The following is a 7,456-nucleotide window of genomic DNA, read 5'->3' on the forward strand; positions in this document are numbered from 1 at the left end:
GACTCGCCCATCTGACTGCCAAACAGAGAAGCGTGATTCGTCACTCCACAGAACACTTTTCCATTGCTCCACAGTCCAGTGTCGGTGTGCTTTACACCACTCCATCCGACTATTGGTCTTGGAGATGTGAGGCTTGGATGCAGCTGTATGGCCATAGAACCCATTCCATTAAGCTCAGTTTTTATACTTATGTTCATGCCAGTGGAAGTTTGGAACTCTTCAGCTATGGAATCAGCAGAGCATTGGCAACTTTTACGCCATGTGCCTTTGCAGTTGTTGAACCCGCTCTGTGATTTTACGTGGTTTTCCGCTTCGTGGCAGGGTTGCGGTTGTTCCTAAACATTTACGCTTTCTAATAATATCACTTACAGTTGACCATGGAATATCCAGCAGGTATAAAATTTCACAAACCGTCTTATTGCTAAGGTGGCATCCTATTACAGTACCACGCTTGAAGTCACTGAGCTCTTCAGAATGACTCTTATACACTCCCCTGTAGTAAAGTGCAGGCATAAATTATTCTCAGGGTAACATAGGCCAGCGCCTAAGACCTGGAACAGCTATTGTGAAGGATTTTGAGAGATAATAATTAATATCTAGTTATGGAGTGTGGCTGGAGTATGCTTATCCTCCTTCATGATGTCATGCAGGTATTGCAGTCTTTTATACACTAAACTTCTGTGTTTGCACTCATCTAAGAGAAAAGTTGACTTTCACCAAAAATTATATTTAAGAGGCTCGGAGTGGTTCCATTTTTAAATACCTTAAGAGTAGTGATATGGCTATGAGAGTGTCTCCCCGCAGAAACCTATTCTTAAGCACAACTACGTAACCCAGTTACAAGACTGGTTGCTATGGCTCTTGTTTCACCACTGCAACACTCCTAATGTCCCCGCACTTCCAATGTTGTGTACATACTGCCACTGCTACTGCTCCAAGGTCACTCACCAGGGCCGTCTTTCCCATTGGGCACGCTGGGCAGGTGCCCAGGGGCCCTGCAGCCCAGGGGGGGCCCTCCGGAGGCAGGAAAAAAAAGAAAACCCTGAAAAAAAAGAAGAAAATACTTACCGTGCTGTCAGCTGGCGATCCGGCTCCCTCCCTGGTCTCCTCCTCCGTCGCGCTGGCAGTGCATGTCGGGCGTGACGTCATCACTCCCGCCCGACATCCATTGCGGTAAGTATTTTCTTCTTTTTTTTCAGGGTTTTCTTTTTCCTGCCTCCGGAGGGCCCCCCTGGGCTGCAGGGCCCATATATATAATCATTATTATTTTATTTTTGTATATATAGGGGCCCCGGTGCACTGCTGTGCCCGGGGGCCCAAGAGGTTCTTAAGAGGGCCCTGTCACTCACCCCAACCTGCCCTGTCCAGTAGTAGGGATAAGTAACATGGACTATGGCGGAGGAATTTTGGCAATATAGTGGCATGTATGGGCAATATAGAAGCATATGAGGAGACAGGTGGGTTTGATATACACAATATTTATTTTGACATATCATGTACATTACGTATTTACATGTTTTATGTCCTTAAAAAGACAAACTTTTTTTTCCCTACTGCAGTCTATATGCTACAATCTTTTTAACTGCATTAAATGCATTTTCACATTCCATGCACTAGATATATAATTTGTGCTGTACTAGAGTGCGAACAGAAAATTTTACATGATCATTATAATTGTGTAATTTGTTTTTACATTTCGTGGTGTATAAAACGTTCGCCTTTTAGCATATTATTCTCCTCCATCTAGTGTAAAATACAAGAAACAAAGGATTTCTAGGTAATTGCAGATCAAAACCTGCAAATAAATAGAATTTTTGTATCAGACTCAATAAAATAAGTCACTTTGAGGTAACTGGCTTGGAAATAAATCTTGTTACATTATCACCTCTGCTTCCAAGGCTTTACAAAGCGTCAAAACTTGTTATGAAGCGTCACACGGAGTGGTCTGATTATGTCTGTATAGCTGTGTGTAACATGCTCTCTATAAAATATTAATCATAACCAAACTACTCATAGCAGACTATTAGCTAAACAGGGCAAGTCTTCTATTTACATGCTGGAATGTGAAAAGATTAGTTCGGTCTATGCATAATGACACCAGGCCTTTCATTCTACTGCATGCTTGTTACACCTAGTCATGAAAATTGCATTTTCGCATAAGGATGAATTAGTGTGAGATCCACCCAGCGTGAAATAACCTTCGGTGCCTTTGGCTAATTTATATCCTTGGTTAAAATCTTCAAGGAAACACCAGGAAAGCCAATATCTTCTACCATTAACCGTGCATGAGGCAAATGAAATATGCTTAGTAGAATAACGCTGTTTTTCAGTCATATGCGATTCTACACTCTAAATGTATGAACAGCCACTTTGTCAGCCATGGTGGGATTATCTATACAAAACAAAAAGACAGTTGTCAGCGCTTATCCTTCACACTGCATATCTGTGTGTGTCTAGCAAAATGAAAACATGAGGTATTAGTTCATATTTTGATCAAAACATTTAAGCCTGCATCCCAGCATCAAGGGCACCTCATTATATGCAGGTTCTACACTGACCTATATGCTTTAAACACCATTAAAATGCAGTTAAAAACAGATGCCCTCCCAGGTATAGGGGTTTACATCTAGCAAGGGCTGGCTTGTGAGCCACACCCAAATAAATGTGCCTTAAATAGACTTGATGGACATTATCTGGAAACTAATGGAGGGCAAAATATCTTGTGGGTTGTTTTTATTTGTTTTATTTTACATTTACTTATGTATTTGTGTTTGGAGCATGTGCGGCTTTCTATTGTGCAAAGCATCAGGGCACATAATGGGCCTGTTTCATTAAGACTCACACACTGAACGCATCGTGTGTTTGTTATAAATCACACGTAGATCGACTCGGCGTAGTCCCGAAGTCAACAAGGAACGGATCTAAAGATACGTGCGGTGATGATTGCGGGTGTTGGTTTACTCTGCTCCTTTAGACCAGACACTGCAGGATATGTACAATACCTATGTGGAATATAAAATCTCAAAAGAACGCGCAGGAAAAACAAAATATTAAGAAATGAATATTACCTGTGAATAAAAGTCATTTATGATTGTAGCATTTATTAGGCTGCGCTTAATGTAGTATACATAAAATACATGTTTACAGTTGCTCCTGATTGCAAACATGTTTTCACATACATACTCGGCCATCAGCACTAGTATTTGAAACTTAAACTAGCCCCCCCCAGTTGGAGCAAGAGATACGGCAGAAAACCAGCGTACGTCTGTGTGCGCCTGAGTGTGACTTGGATGTGGCTGCACAGGAACGCCCTTACTGTATATTCCCTCATGACTCCGCCCATTCCCCACCTTGTTTACTCCCCTAAATCGTAGGCTGTAGTGTCTTTGCGGTGGGAGATGACTTGGAGGTGGCTGCGTTCTATCGGTATCACCTGGTCCTGAGCACGAGCAGTGTATTTTGTGCTGACGATACCCATGCATTCGCGGGATGCATTGCTTAATGACTCAGGCCCAATGTGTGTATATAAAAAAGAACTAACATTCGGTATTGCCGCTAATCGCTGGCTGGCGAGCCCTGGCGATAACGCAGGCTTGTCCTTAGGCTGCAGCATGACCCAGTGGCGAAAGGCTTGACTCGTTATTGTTTGCTAAAGTCCTATATTACACATCTGCAGCAGAATGTTCAGAAGTCAAGTTACATTTCTATATGAAAAATGTATTCCTTTACTTTAATAGCTCAAAAATGTTTCAGGACAGTGTTTTATTGGCCTGTGTCAGTTATCCCATGTCTTTCTTTGTTTAAAGAAACAAAATAAAAGCTAAACCAGATAAAGGAGCGTCTGCATGTACTATACAAACCATTACAGTAGGATCCAACTAACTTCAATTATTAAAAAGCAGGATAGCAATGTGTCAGTGTTAATTCAATTACCTTTTTCTTTGCACACCACGGAACACACTAATATGTCTAGGTCACCAGAGTGTTGTGGAAATGGCTATGAAGTGAAGATGGAAGGAGCATGCAGCTTGCTGAGTTAGGATCAAGAGGTGCTCCGTCTTCTCTGATGTACATCCTCTCCGATAAGGGCTTACTGTCACAGTCGTCTGCATTTCTTGACCCGATTCGGGACCCTTGGGACTAGCTGGAACAGGACTGAAACAGAACCTAGCAGCCTGGATGATCTTCCTGCTCATGTTCTTGCTGAATGTAGAATATTGCAGGGGAATGAGCTGTCTGAAACTGCTGACAGGAACAGAGCACTTGGTAATGCTGACAGGAACACTGGCGCCAAGAACTATCCTCTGGACAGAAATGTGTTGTTCTGGCAATGAACAGATCAGGTTTAAATAGGGTGTCACAAACAACTATTGGCTGTACAGTTCATGTGATCACAGCTACTGAATCTGGTTGGTCTGGAAAGATCACCTGACTGCATTCAAGATGGCCGTGCCCACCCAGCAGAACAAACAGTATGTGTTTGTTTACAAACGGAGGTGTAGCGAATGCTGCAGACGACCATAAGGGACCCAGGTAGCCGTGATATGACAGCGGCGGATAAGGTAAGTGCAGCTAAGATCCCGATGTGTGACACATGGTCTGCTTGTAGGCCAAGTAGTGACAAGTTAAGCTTTTCAACTATTAACGCCTCTTACACATATGGTTTTCGATACAGGACCCTCTCACTTGCATGTGGGTCATGCTCGCCAGCATGATCCCGGACAACAGGAAACAGTAGCTGAGACACAAGAAGACAAAGAAAAAATCCTGCATTTTGTTGAGGATGAGTCCACCTGCATAAGGGAAAAGGAAAGGCAATCAACAGGCCGCACCTGTACGCGCCTATGCCTGCACAAGCTGCTGGGCAGCACGGTGGCTTAGTGGTTAGCACATCTGCCTCACAGCACTGGGGTCATGAGTTTGATTCCCGACCATGGCCATATCTGTGAGGAGTTTGTATGTTCTCCCCGTGTTTGCGTGAGTTTCCTCCGGGTGCTCCGGTTTCCTCCCACACTCCAAAAACATACTGGTAGGTTAATTGGCTGCTAACAAAATTGACCCTAGTCTGTGCGTCTGTCTGTGTGTGTATGTTAGGGAAATTAGACTGTAAGCCCCAATGGGGCAGGGACTGATGTGAGTGAGTTCTCTGTACAGCGCTGCGGAATTAGTGGCGTATATAAATAAATAAATGATGATGATGATGATGCTATACAAATGGTCTTAGCATTATATAAGTTTTGTGAGGTGCAAATAAATTCAACAACATAAAAAATGCACACTTGTGCTCCAACAGTCTGTATATGCGGAATGGTCTAAAATATTTGTCTTCTCATGAGAATAAACAAAATACAACTTCAAAACACCCTCTACCTCATTGATGGAAGTTTAGTCCAGTTGACAACAGCCATTAATTACCGTAGTTAGCAAGTGCTGTCAGAGAGCCCAATTCTAACATTGGCTCTGGGCAAATATAGCATGCAATTATATCACAATTACAGGCCGATCTCCACCTATAGAAGATAGTCAACATGTAAGGATACTGTTAATTTCTTGTCCACCAAGGTAAGACCCTGATGGCTGGTAACCCCTGATGTCCCATAACCCATCTTAGTATAGCACAATAGTACAATTAACAATATATGTATTATGTAGTAAGTGTGAAATAAATGCAAACCTGGTCTGAAGACTGAAGTTTGGCTGTATCAGTGCCAACCTTACATCCAGACTGTCTGCAACATATCTTCTAGGATGATGTAAAGTTTAATAATATGCAGCACAGTAACTTTCAGGCATTGTTCCCAGAGGACTCTGGGAGAAATTCCAAACTGAGGCCCAGTATGCAGGCTAGAGTAGCAATCACAATATTCATATAGTACTAGTATTAGCATAATAATAGAATAAAATAGATTGGTAAGTTTCCTTGTTCTGAAGCTGCAGTAATCATTCCAGGCTCGAGTGTAAGCAAACGCAGATTCTACAGCCGGAGTACAAAATATAATGGTACAAACTGGGCATGATAGTACATACTTGCCAACTCCCAAAATCCGGGTAGGTCTCCCAGGAGAGCAGGCAAGATTATCGCATACGGCAACGTTGAATCGCGTCATTTTGGCCCCACCACCGCGACAAAAACGTCATTTTGTCGTAGTGGTGGGGCCAAAATGACGCGATTGAACGCGCCCCGCCCTCCAACCACGCCTTCTGCTTGGGATCTCCTGGAATTCACTTTTCAAAGGTTGGCAAGTATCTGATAGTAACTAATACTGCTTTTGCAAGGAACCAGAGTCTGTAGTCAAATGGCAATCAATCAAACATACAGTATTGAACAGGATCACCAGTGGAGACCAAGAGAAGAATGCAGATCAGGGATACAAGTAGCAAGCGATGCCAATGGTAAAACTGGAAGCCGAGTCAGTATAGAAGGCAGCAGGGAAGCTGTGGTCAGGAAAAGCACCTGGCACTGACTGAATATTATAGTCACAGATGTACATCCAGCACCAGCATGACATCACCACTAGTCAACAGTCACCTCCATGTTCTGTTATACACAGAGGGCCTGATTCATTAAGGAACACAAAACGAACGCATTGTGCGTTATTTTAAAAGCACACATAAATTGGGCATGCACACGTCTGTATTCAACAAGGAACATCTACTGTTGAATATGGATCTATGTGCGCTCTACCCTAACAGACAATACACTGCAGGACATTTCCAATATATATGTAAAATATAAAGTCTCAAAAGAATGCACAGAAAAAAAATATGTCACCTGTTGATAGTGTCATTAATAACAAAACATTAAAAAAAAGTTTCAACATAAAATACATGTATTAGGATGTTATTAATGTCTACTGTACATAAAATGTGTTTTTACAGTTTCTCCTGATTGCAAACAAATGTTGTAGCATCATATGTGACCATCATCTCTAGTAACTGACACTTACAACCGACCTGTAGCTGGTGCAAGTGATGCGACAGAAAAACACATGCCTTAGAGATTACCAAAGCCTGAATCAGACACTACAAACACTGTCCCCCTGCATAACACACACACACTCCCCCCAGAACACACTCTGTCCCCCTTTCTGCACGCTGTTTTCAGCAGTTCCCCCTTTCCTGCTGCTTTGCCCCGTGCCCCTCCAATCTACACACCCAAGTGGCTGCGCGGACCTTGTGAGCACACAGTACAGGATTCCCCTTCTTCCCCCTCCCCCCAACGTGGTTTCACAATTCCGCCCTCCTGTCGGCAACGGGGCTTTGCAGCGCAGCCTTTCCCTTCCCCCTGTTTCTGTCGGGCCAGACAATGTTCTCCTGATGTTTATGTCACAGCTGCTTTTCTCGCAAGAGGCGAATGCCCAGTCCCATCCTTTCCCCGTGGGGACCTCAGCTAGGCCGGCATTTAACATTTAACTTCAATACGGGGGGTTCGGCTCTACCGGACTCACAGCCCTTA

This window comes from Mixophyes fleayi, chromosome 6 (genome assembly GCF_038048845.1).
Source record: "Mixophyes fleayi isolate aMixFle1 chromosome 6, aMixFle1.hap1, whole genome shotgun sequence".
Classification (NCBI taxonomy): domain Eukaryota; kingdom Metazoa; phylum Chordata; class Amphibia; order Anura; family Limnodynastidae; genus Mixophyes; species Mixophyes fleayi.